This window comes from Amborella trichopoda, chromosome 11 (assembly GCF_054954075.1).
Source record: "Amborella trichopoda isolate Santa Cruz 75 chromosome 11, AtrichopodaSantaCruz75HAP2 v2.0, whole genome shotgun sequence".
Classification (NCBI taxonomy): domain Eukaryota; kingdom Viridiplantae; phylum Streptophyta; class Magnoliopsida; order Amborellales; family Amborellaceae; genus Amborella; species Amborella trichopoda.
This window is the reverse complement of record NC_142346.1, coordinates 23217812-23230367: the sequence shown is the minus strand read 5'-3', so window position 1 is coordinate 23230367 and position 12556 is coordinate 23217812. Positions and strand designations below refer to the sequence as shown.

At 34.8% G+C, this 12556-nt stretch overlaps 1 long non-coding RNA gene across 3 annotated transcripts; it reads left to right on the top strand.

Moving 5' to 3' along the window:
• Positions 1–1484: 1484 nt before the first annotated feature.
• Positions 1485–8729, top strand: LOC148779801 (uncharacterized). Of its 3 annotated transcripts, none has more exons than XR_016044663.1 (3): positions 1517–1902; positions 2089–2315; positions 3841–4504. It is a non-coding gene; the product is annotated as an uncharacterized LOC148779801 (long non-coding RNA). The 3 variants fall into 3 exon arrangements; XR_016044664.1 differs by lacking the exon at positions 3841–4504 and adding an exon at positions 8138–8729 and having other exon boundaries at positions 1591–1902; XR_016044662.1 differs by having other exon boundaries at positions 1485–1902; positions 2089–4504.
• The last annotated feature ends 3827 nt before the right edge of the window (positions 8730–12556 follow it).

Here is a 12556-nt window from a genome sequence, read left to right as displayed (position 1 = left end):
TACAATTACTCATAGCTATGAAATGTCAAATTGGATGGCTTGGGATGAACCACAAACTTTGAGTTGGATGGCTTGGAGTGGGTTATGAAGCTCGAGAATTATTTTTTGAACGGTGTTTGGTCAAATATACTATTACAACCATCCAATTTGGAATTCGAGGGATAAGAGCGATTGTGACCTTCTTGTATCAAAAGTAAACGGTCTCTTTGTATGATTTTTTTATTCTTTACCGCACTAACTAGTATTTAGAAACATAGATCGGTGGGACCGGCGAACTAATGGTCTTGGTCTTGAATTGATCAGTCCGATTGTAGAGTCAACTCTATCGCTAATTGGTATTTAGAAGCACGGATCGGTGGGACCAATGAATCAGTGGTCCTGGTCTTGAGTCAAATTGGTCCAATTACAAAGTAAGCTAGATTGACTTAGCTAATATTTTTTAAAAACAAAAAACACATAAGAAAGGAAATAGAGGAAAATTGCAAAATCTAAAAAATAGATAAAATCAAATATTTGATTTAATATAATAGGAGGTATAGAACAAAAAGAAATTCAAAAAATTAAAATAAATAATATTTTGGGAAGAAAGTGGCTAGAAAATAAACCAAAAATCGAACTAAAAGAGATATTTTATTTTGTTTCAAATAATTTGTTAGGGCTTTTGTAATTGTAGATCAATAAGAAAGGAATATTTTGGGATAAATTTAGACGAATATGGTACAACATTGAGAGAAAATCGAGATTTTCAATTTTGGTTCGCTAAATATCTGAAATATTTGAGTCTCAATTTCTTCTATTTCGCTATTTGATTCAATAATTTGTTGTGACGGTTTATTGGAAGATTGTAAATCAAAATATTTGAAAGAATTTCAAATTATTTTGCTGAGAAATGGTAACAATTTGTTGTAGGGGTCTATTAGAAGATTGCAAATCAAGTTATTTGAAAGAATTTCAAATTATTTTGGTGAGAAATGAGAGAAAATGTAAGAATGGCATATCATATTTTATGGATTAAAAAGTTACAAGATTTTGATGAATACTTAAACTTGTTTTGGATATAATTGGAGTTAATAACGAACAATGAGTGTTAAAATTGATAGAATTGGGGGGTTTAAAATAGATGATCAATTATTGATCCAAGAAATGCCAAAAATGGCTAAGAAAATGGGGGTATGGGGAACTCACCCAAGTTTGGGCCATGAATTATACTTATTCAGAGCCTACTACAGCAATTCCGATTTAGATAGTCGATTTTTTGATTCTTCGCATTAAGTGTCAAAAAAGCTAGGCAGGAGTGCAAACTTGCATGGTTACCCAATTCTTGCCTAAAGAGCATTAAAAAACATAAAGAAACTGGTTCACAGGATTTTAAAAGATAAAAAAATATTATCTATATTAAAAAAATAGAAAATTTATGAATAGGAATTTTATGGATTCTCTTTATAATTTTTAGGGCGTGTTTGATGACAGGAAATGTCTTTCTAGAAGTTGAGAACTACTTAATGCTGTTTATCGTGTTTGATAAAAAACGAGAACTTCAAATTACTGTTCATCTTCTGACGTCCCTTTGTACAAGAAGTTCCGACCCAAAGGACGAACTTAAAATTGGAAGTTCGTAACTTCCCCCTTTTCGATAACCCTAACCTCTTTTCTCTTTTTCACCGCTGAACACCCACCCCGCTGAGCACCCCTCTCTTCGTCGTGAGCACCCCTCTCTTTGCAACTTCCCATCTTTGCCATTGAGCACCCCTCTCTTCTCAGCACGACCACCTCTCTTCTGTTCTTCGAGTTCAGCCGTTGACCAGCCCTTTGTTCGCAGCATGCCAACTCCTCTCTTTGCACTCAGCCCGCTAGTGTTTACTCAGCTATCCTTGAGCTCTGATCCTTGCCATTGATCTTGAGGTACGCTATTGACTTTATTCTCTCTGTGTTAATGATCTCTGTGTTTGTTCTTGAGCTCTTGAAGCAAAGAGCTCTTATTCTCTGTGTTTGTTTTTGAGCTCTTGAAGCAAAGAGCTCTGGTGAATTTATTTCTCCTCTTTCTCTCTCTTCGCTTGCCCTCTGCTGCCAAATCTCTCTGTATTTCAGGAAAGGATGAACGAGAAGGCCCCCTGAGATTTGATAAAAGGAAGGTGCATTAGCGGTTAATACGTTGTAATTGGATAAGTTTTTTGGAATATGACGGAACGAAGGACGAAGGAAAGGAAGAAGAATGCACCAAAATGCAGCTGCTGCACCAAACGCAGGTGCTTGTTTCTTGTTGTAAGTGAATGCAACGGGTCTTATCCAAGGAGCTTAATGCCAAACACAAGAAGGTATTCCCTATTTTACCTTTCCCTTCAATTATTGTAAAATTTCTCTCCCTTGTATTATTTTCTTCTTTATTTTCACATTTCTCATTCCCAATTTTACTAATGTGAATTGAATTATTTGATCATTTTGGGTTCCTATTTTTTCCCCTCATTTTGAATTTGATTGAAATATGGGTGGAAGGCATGCATGTCTTAAAATCTGATCAAGTGACAGATACTGTTATTATCTAGTTTTTATGTATTAGGTTTTTTTTTTTTTAGTCTTCATGTATTAAGCATTAGCAAAAAGATTGGAAATTGTGGTATCTTTCTGTTAGAACATTTTGGTTTTACTATTATTGTTAGTATTCCATTTGCTTTCCCACTCTCTCTCAGTGAAATTGCCTGAGCTGAAATTATTTGAAAATGGAATTGATTTTAGTTGGTGATTTTCTTAAGTCTATTGATCTCATCTTATGATGATTTGAAGGAATTTGTGCGGGTTTATGAAAATATTGCACATATCATATAGCATTCAAGATTTCTCATTTAAGATTGGTGAACATATTAATCAAATTTACATTTGAGCTTTTGTGATTTGGGAGTTATTGATCCAGTCAAGATTTGTTTGATGTGTAAGTTCCAAAAGATGAGAAGGGTCTTAAATAGGAGTTTGAAACAGGGATCTTTTCAGGTCAAGTTGTTAACTTTGTCATCTTAGAAGCCCGCATCTGTTACCAATTTGTTTTATGTTGGCCAGTTTCATTTTCCTGGGTTACTACTCGATTCTTTATGGGAAGTTGTCAATCTTCTGTGTTTTTGTTATTTTCATATTTCATGGTGTTCGGAGGTTTTTGGAGAGAGCTTTTTGTACTTTTGAGCAGATAAAGCTTATTAATTCACAAATATATGAAATGGAAGTATCATGCTATGTGGTTGGTTTGTTAAGTAGTCTGCTAATATCTAATTTTGACTACATCTGCCTGATGAATATCCAAGTAAAGGTACTCCCATAATATATCATAATCATGATTCTTTGGAGGTTTTTGTCTATTAGAGAGAGCCGATGAATTTTTCAGCGGTAGAAGAATGGTTGTGACTGAGGCCTCATTTGGGCATACATTTTTCCAGCAGCGCCAATGTTTTTTTCTTGCACCCATTTAAGATTCGTTGGCGTCGTAGTGTGGTCCGTTATAATCTATGGGGAAAGATTATTACTTGTAAACCCCCCCTTTTCCCAAAACACAGCCTAGATTCTCGTGAAACTACAATACACAAAAACATGCTTGTCCTCCATTCCTCCAGAAGTTGGACTTCTTTGGTGTGACTATGATCGCTTAAGACTACAGTTATTTAGGATTGCCTATATAGTTAGGCAGGTTTATTTGCTAAATGTGTCTATATTTTTGGAGAAAATGTCAACTTTTTGTTAAATATTTATGTTTGAGCTATAATGCCTTGTACTTTTTATTATTTATTTATACTTAATATTAAGTGCCATCTAGTTTAAAGAAATCAACCTAATGAGGCTTTATTATAACTGCTAAAGATTACCATAACAATATGAGCCAGTGGAACCCTATAGAGGAGGCCCAATTCATTGATTTCTTGTCGAAAGAGGTCAAGAAAGGGGGACTTCAAGAAAGGTGTATGGAATCGGATGACAAAATATATGGTAAGCAATTATGGGTACTGTTATGACTTGGAACTGTTGAAGAGTAAGGTCAAGCAGTTTGTAGAAATGTACAGGGAAGTAAGTAAGAAACATTTTGAGACAACCTGGTTTTGGCTGGGATAAGGCTAATGGAATGGTGACTGCCGAACCAGCCATATGGGATCAGTATACAGCTGTGAGTTGAAATGCATTTGTTTTCTATTTCTTTGTGGTTTTGCAATTTTAGGTGCAATGTTCACACAAATTCAATACATATGTGTGTTCTTCTTACTGGAGTTTACTTATATGACAAAGTACAAAGGTAAATCTTTGCCTATATACTTCAACAAATTGGAGAAGATATTTGGCACAAATGCTTCAGATTGAGGGCATGTGAAAGGGGGAAGAAATAGGTATTGATGTCTTTTTCAAGGGATCTCGGCATCTCTAGACTGTCTTCCTAAGCATCTTGTCCTTTTTTTCATTAATGTTGGGAACATTGTGGGACAAACAACAATGTTGTTTTATTGTTGAATGAGATATATTTTTGAGGTTGGGATATGGATGCATCAGTTGTGAATGTATGTCTAAGTGGTGTTCAAGCTATTACAAGTTATTATTGAATGAGCTGGTTTCTTATTGCTTGTATATGGATGCATTAATTGTGCATGTGTGTTTGTATGTTGTGCTGAAGCTATTATAGCACAATCCAATAGAATACAGGAAACCAAATCCACAATTGCCATGGCCGCCGATAGATAATGAGTGTGCATGTATGTGTGTGCACGTGTGTGTGAGGAATAGCGAGAGAGCATGAGAGATATTGTAATCGGTTTAAGAAGGAAGTCATCTACAACCTACTTATGAAATTTAAACACCTATTCCACTGCATATTTGTAAAAAGACTCAATAGATTGTACACCCACAATAGTTAAGAAAATATATTGATTTCTATTTTGAGACAGTTAATTAGGAAACTAGTGATTTAGTACATATTATTGAATTGAGGTTCTGCTTGACTTTGTCGATAGATTGCTTCAATTTTGAGGTGCAATGAAGTTTATTATGCAACATCTTGCTTCAACTGATGTACAAATTTATCTCTCTAGGACACTTCTCTCACTCATCAATAACACTCTCTCTTTCTCTCCCCCTCTCTCTCAATCCAACATACTTTACTTTCAATTGATATTGTATCCCAAAAAATAATATTCTATAAATTAATAAAATTTAAAAAAAAATTCTACAAATTAATAAAAAATAAATAATGTCTAGGTCTCAATTTTAACATTTTACATCTAGTCTATTTAAAGCCAATCCGTTATAGATACTCAGAACTTCTTTAACTTCCCAAGAGGTTATCAAACATAGAAACCAAGAACTTCTTAACTTCCCGAGAGGCTATCAAACACACAAATTAGGAACTTCTTAACTTCCCAGAGAAGTTATCAAACACAGAAACCATGAACTTCTTAAGTAACTTCTAATTTACAGTTCTTCAGGAACGTCCAATTTACAGTTCATGAACTTGCTTCCAGTTATCAAACAAGCCTTTAAGGAACTTCTCTAGGATTTTACGTTATTTTTTATTATGAATGGAGAGAAACTAGAGGCAGTTGTATATAGACCTCTACTTTGGTCTTAATTCAATCCAGAGTAGGAGTTATAGATCTGGCTTTAGGCTTCATGATAGGGTTTGACTGGTCAAAGAATTTAGTATTCCACAAGGTTTTAGGGCTCTAGAAAATTCCTGAAATATGCCTTCTAGAAATTGAACCGAAGTTGGTCTAATATAGTAATGGATTTATCTAGGCTGACAAGAGTCTCTCAAAAAATCTGGTGAACAAAGAGTCAAGTGATGCACATCTCACTGCTAGCTTAGATCAGGCCTAAATTTTTCTGGGTGGTATAAAAACCTGTTGAGTTTAGAAGTGCAAGTTTGGTACCAATCAAATGGGTTTTGAGATATTTGATATAGGTTTTCTTGGCGCTTTAGGACTCTATTTGTTGTTTTGGATAAGTCTAAATCAATCAGAATGTGGACAAATTTGGGTTGATTCGACTTGTTTAAGAAGATTTTGTAGTTTTTAGGAGTTATGGGCTATTGGTTCGGATGTACTGGCTATTATGTCCCTATAGTTCAGGGTTATGGGTTTATAGGAATTTTAGGATTTAGGAATTAAGATTTGTTCTTGGAGGTAGACAGCTACGACAGTTTGCAATATTTCCTTCCCTAGTACGTAATGGTTAGAGGGCATTTGTTTCACCAGAGTATCCTCGAAACGCCACATCATCCTACTCTGTGGGGACGTTCTCATCACAAGGAGACAAAATACCCCAGAAATCATAACTTTCGAGAAAGCTCTCATCTCAAGAAACAATATAGTCAAATTTATTATCGATCCACCATGGCTTTTGTGAAAAATCAAGGCGAGAAGTTCGCTGAAAATTACGCAACCTTGCAAGAAATTTGCCCCTCTTCATAATAAAAGAAATTGCTTTTCAATAAAAACAGTTGTTTCATGCGGCTGGATCGCATTTCTACAATATGCTGTCCACAGGTATAAAGCATCCATCTTAAAGATGGATGCAAATAGGTGGTCCATCTAAAAACAATTTTAATTAACGGTCCAAATGTTTTTTTATTGGGAAAAGTTTTTACAGAGCCGAGGCTCTAAATAATCAAATAAGAGCCTACCTCAAAAATTTCACTAGAAAAGATTGTTTTGATGCCCAAATATCCTCAAATTGATCATCTTGACATCAAGATGCATGGACATGAGAAAAAAATGTATTTCAAGTTTTGGAAATAGTGTATTTTGTAACGTATTTTTGGACCATCAATTTTCAAGTTTTCAAAGATCTGTTGATCTACACTATTTTGAAGCTTTAAACTTTGTAAATAAAGATGAAAATAAGGCTGTCACAAAGATTTCCAATATGGAAACCATATTTCTCGACACAATTTGAAGGGAGGCTCTAATTTGATTGTTTAGAGCCTAGGCTTTATACAAACCTCACCCTTTTTTAATATAACTATTATTTCTAGTTTTCAAAATTTATTTATTTTTCATATTCATGATCTCCATATTAAAAATTATATATACTCTAAAAATTAGGATCAAATTATAATTAAAAATATATTTATTGCCAAGCCCACATTTCTACAATATGCGGGCCTGCTGCATGCCAACCACGTCCTTTCAATAATATTTTGAATGGGAAAGTCTTCAATAAACCCCATCATGCCAACCACGTCCTTTCAATAATATTTTGAATGGGAAAGTCTTCAATAAACCCCATCAAACAGTGCCAAAATGGCATGAAATTTTGAGGTTAAGGTTCTTCCACTGTCCACCTTCTGCATGAGTTTTGAGGTAGGCATCTTTGTAATTTTGATACTTTTCCCCGCTCCACAGCCCATTGACCATGGTCCCAAAATTATTTTCTCGGTATGTCTTCCATCCGACATTGTTTTGGGCCAGTACTTTGAGGATATCTTTGGGTATATTGGACGATTGCACAACTTTTATTGTGTAGAACTCTCTACCTGTTGGATTATGGCCAATAAGGCCTCATGACTATCGTAGTATTCATGGTCACTCTCGTACTTTTTATTTTAACTGTATTTAATTTAATTAAAGTATATCATATACTTGTTATAATGGTCTCATTGCATTCAAATCCTTTGACTATCTTTTATAGTAGATTTCATTCTTTTTTTGAACCACCCATCAATGATATTCTAACGGTCACATTAAACCAAACACTTTTTCTTTGGGGTAAGAGGGAGAGTGATAAAAAATGGAAAGGCTTAGCTATTTATATGGGCATAGAGAATCTGGACCATTGGATGCAAAATTTGCTATATGTGGTGAGGGGATAAGCTCCAATGCTTATAAAAGGGGCTCTCTCACCTATTACAGAACACGGAGAAAAATCTCAGAGCCATTGCCTATCTCTCTAGTTATCCTTAAGCTTACAACAAAATCTTTTTTTTCTTTTTTTTAGGGTAAATTGCTAAAAACCCCCAAATATAGATTTTCTAGGCACTTTACTCCCAACTTAACTTTTCCTAACATATTTTTCCCCAAAACCAACTTTTCTAGCTAATAGCCCCCTAATACAAAAAGTTCACTTTTTTTGACGAAATTACCCTTCCCTCACAAAACAATAGTTTTCACTGGAAAAGGGCAATCCGACATTTAGAAGAGGCGGTCTGGTGTTGAGAAGAGGCGGTCCAACGATTTGAAATAGCGATCCGGCTTTTTGAAATAGCGGTCCGGCATTTCTTCTGACGGTTCGGGAATTATGCTATTGGAGAAATAGGCAGTCCGGCATTTTGAAGGGGCAGTCCAACATTTTGAAGGGACGACACGACATTTTGAAGGGCAGTCCGGCATTTTAAAGTGGCGGTTCGGCGTTTTTAAATGAGCAGTCTGGCATTGTACAAGTGCAGTTTGACGCTTCCTTTTATTGGGATCTGAAAATGATTTGTTATGTACTGGAAAGGTATTTTCGTCAAAAAAAAAAGATTTTGTATTGGGGGGTATTAGCTAGAAAAGTTGGTTTTGGGGAAAAATATGTTAGGAAAAGTTAGGTTGGGGGTAGAGTACCTAGATAGTCCATATTTGGGGGTTTTTAGCAATTTTTCTTTTTTTTTATCTTTCTCTCTCTATCATTTTCCAATCAAATTGTTTGTATAATAATTGTTTGACACTGATATCATAGTGTGGTTCTTTTCTTTGTGGGGCTCTATCAAATTTACAAGATTCTCTTGTTTCTCTCTAGAGTTCATAAGGGGGCATGCTATTGCCACCTGCAAGTTTATGCATGCAACACTATTTTGTCTTTATGTGTGCTCTCTCTTCCTTTAAAGAGCAATGTTTTTGTCCAATATTTACACTTTTTTTTAACTTCTGTTGCCTCCCTCTCTCTCTTTTGAGAACCTTATTGGGTGGGATATTTTTTTTGCATCTTGAGTCAAACGCTAATCCACGTGTGAAAGCTCTATCGACCAAAAGTTTTATTTTTCGCTGAGCATTTCCATAATAAAGCAACAGGCTGAATCCTTCACATGGCCAAGCACACCATACAGGGCTTCGATTATTTTTATAGCAAAAAGACTTGGACTTGTCGCCCTCAATAAAGGAGATATGTGACTCACCATTGACCAAAAGAGTATCGCCATCATCATCCGAGAAATTGATAAAATCATTTATTGAGAAAGTAGTTAGTTGATCTAAACCTTGAATTTGTTGATATTCCTATATTTCTTTGATAGTTGATCTAAAACTTCAATTTGTTGATATTCCTGTATTTCTTTGATAACATGGCTGCTAGATTGGTGATGAGTGACCTATCCAAACAGAAAAACTCAATAGGTCAAATTTCAATATGAGGAAAAGAAAAATGAACTATATATTGATTTAAGACAAGATTGACTACATTTTGACTTCTACTAAACTTTAATTGGGTTTAAACGCCTCTGCTCATAGTAGAAGAAAACTTGTGAAATGGGAGGGGGATGACAAATTAGCGAAAATTACATTGCTTATATTTATGGAGGATAATTTGATAAGAATTTTTGAAGACTTTGAAACATCCAAATTAATGACGGAAGCTTTGATTGAAAAAAGATGGGTCTACATCTGAAACCCATATTCAACTTTTTGCTTGAGAAATACAATTTATGTAGGATGAGGGAAAATAAATCCGTGGTAGAGCATGTTTACAAAATGCTTGTTCTTGCTAAATACCTTGCTGCGACAAGAAACCTCATCCCGATCGTATGCAAGTGTCAACTGTATTGAATAGATTCTCACAGCCATGAGAACCTATAATCAATGCTCTTAATCACTCATCTCAAGGAATTACCATGTTGAATTTACCCATGCACCCGAGTATAAAGGAATGCTGAAGAAATAAAAAGGGAAAGGTAGAATTGTACTTTGCTCAAAATTCCTCTAAACATGACCGCCTTAAACCCTACAACAATCACAACAAAAATAATCGATTTAAAGGGAAGGGTAAGGTTTTCAAACCACAAGGGGGAATACAACAACCCGCCAAAATGTCACAACTGCGGAAAGATAGAGCATATTAAAACTAAATGTCCAAGTAAAAATATTTTCAATGGCTACCGCTTGAACAATGGGCGAAGGAGCAACCACAAGAATAACAAGAAATTCGACTTAGTTTGTTTGATCTCTGAATCTATTGTGGCTGATCATAATATGAGAGCAATGGTTTAAAAAACGGATCGGTGACCCTGATCGGACTTCCAAAAAACCGATCCGGATCGGCGAATCGGTGATCCGGATCGGGAATCGGGTGAATCGGTCAGAATAAAGCTTAAAAAAAATCCGAAAAAATTATTAAAATTCATTATAAATATTGTTTTTTAGGAATTCAATAAGAAATGAGGGTACTCCATTAAGAATTTTCATGTTTTTGAATGAATATGCGAATATTGATATGTTCTTTCCCTGCATGAACCGCCATTCAGCATTTAATTTACATCACACAAAAGGATAAACATATAATTATCATGGAATAAGTATATCAACATACATGGACTACAATAAAGCATAAAATTAGTAACATATGATCTAAAAATAAAATGATAGACAACGTTATTGTTCTTCTTGGTCACGCTGGTGCCATTGATTGAATTCGTTTAACAATTCATTGATTCGATCTAAAAACGAATCATCGATATTAGCAGGCGTCTGACTATTCCCAAATCCCTGAGTGTTAGTGTTTTGTTGTGTTTCCAATCTAAAATCCCCGAAGATTGTCCATCTTTCATGCTCACCTGCACTGTAGTGATCATCCCTACACTGTTGCTGTTGGGACTCGATATGTGAATAATATGGCTGGGATAGGGTGGCCTCAGAATCATCATCTCTCTCATTTTCTCTTTGAATAATATGGATTAAAAAAAAAAATAACAAATTTTCAAAAAAATCGATCATGGATTAAAAAAAAAAATCACAAATTTTCAAAAAATTCTATCATGGATTACAAAAAAAAATTCGATCATGGATTAAAAAAAAAATCACAAATTTTCAAAAAATTCTATCATGGATTACAAAAAAAAAATTCGATCATGGATTAAAAAAAAAAAATCACAAATTTTCAAAAAATTCAATAATGGATTACAAAAAATTCGATCATGGATTACAAAAAAAAACAAACAAAAAAAAAACAAAAAATTCAATCGTGGATTACAAAAAAAGAAAAAAACAATTCGATCATGGATTACAAAAAATTCAATCATGGATTACAAAAAACTCTATCATGGGTTACAAAAAAAGCAAAAAACAAAAAATTCGATCATGGATTACAAAAAAAAAAAAATAAACATTTCGATCATGGATTACAAAAAAAAAACAAACATTTCGATCATGTATTACAAAACATTCGATCATGGATTACAAAAAATTCTATCATGGGTTACAAAAAAAAAAAAAAACAAACAAACATTTCGATCATGGATTACAAAAAATTCGATCATGGATTACAAAAAAAAAAAAAAAATTTGATCATGGATTACAAAAAAATCTATCATGGATTACCAAAAAAAAGAAATTTCGTACGGGACTCGCCGATTCACTGTTCGGACTCGCCGATCCCGTATAGTGAATCGGCGAGTCACTGTACAGAATCGTCCGGTTCTCTCTAGAACCGGACGATTCCCGTTTTTTTCGCCGATTCGATCCGTCCATGGCGATTCCCGAGTCGAACCGGGCGAGTCCGGTTCTACTCGGCGTTTTTTTAAACACTGTATGAGGATGGTGGGTGGACTTTGCATCAACTAGACATGTTTCAAGAACTAAGGATGGTTTTGTCAATTCGAAGGAAGCTCAAATTGACGACCAGTAGATGTACATGGGAATGACACCTTCTGAGATGTGCTAGGTGTTGGCACATACAAGCTGGAGTTGCCAGAGAATGTAAATTTCCTACTCTCTAATACTTTATATGCGCCTAATATGAGGTGCAAACTTATTTATGTTCCTAGGTTAGATGAAAAGGGCAATGACGTTTACTTCAGATCTGGGAAGGTATCTATTGGAAATCATGGTCGAGTTTATGTTTAGGGGGAGAAATTTGAAAATTTGTATCATCTAAATGTTGTTAATGGAATAAATGATGTTATTTCTTCTTATATCAATGTGGTAATGAATGTGGCTTAAAATGATGCATATATACGCCACTAGAGATTAGGACATGTTAATAAAAATACAATGCAAACAATGTTTCAAAAAGCGCTAGGTGGGTGGGTTCAGGCCGCCTAGCTCCTAGGCGGGCGCCCGAAACCTGGGTGGCCCAGTTATATCCAAATAAGGATTATGACATTCTGGAGTTATGTCAGTACCAGTTACATGTATTGCAGTACATAATTCAAATTATACTACATATTATTCAGCATTTAACACACACTCCATAAGCATAACCATAATCCATAAGTTGTTTCATACTCCATATCCAATTAAAACTTAAAATTTTCCAACCAACCAAATTATCAAATCAAGTTATCAAATAGTATCACACCAGTATTGCAATACACCACCTGACCACCATGAGGAAGACAACAAAATTGAAT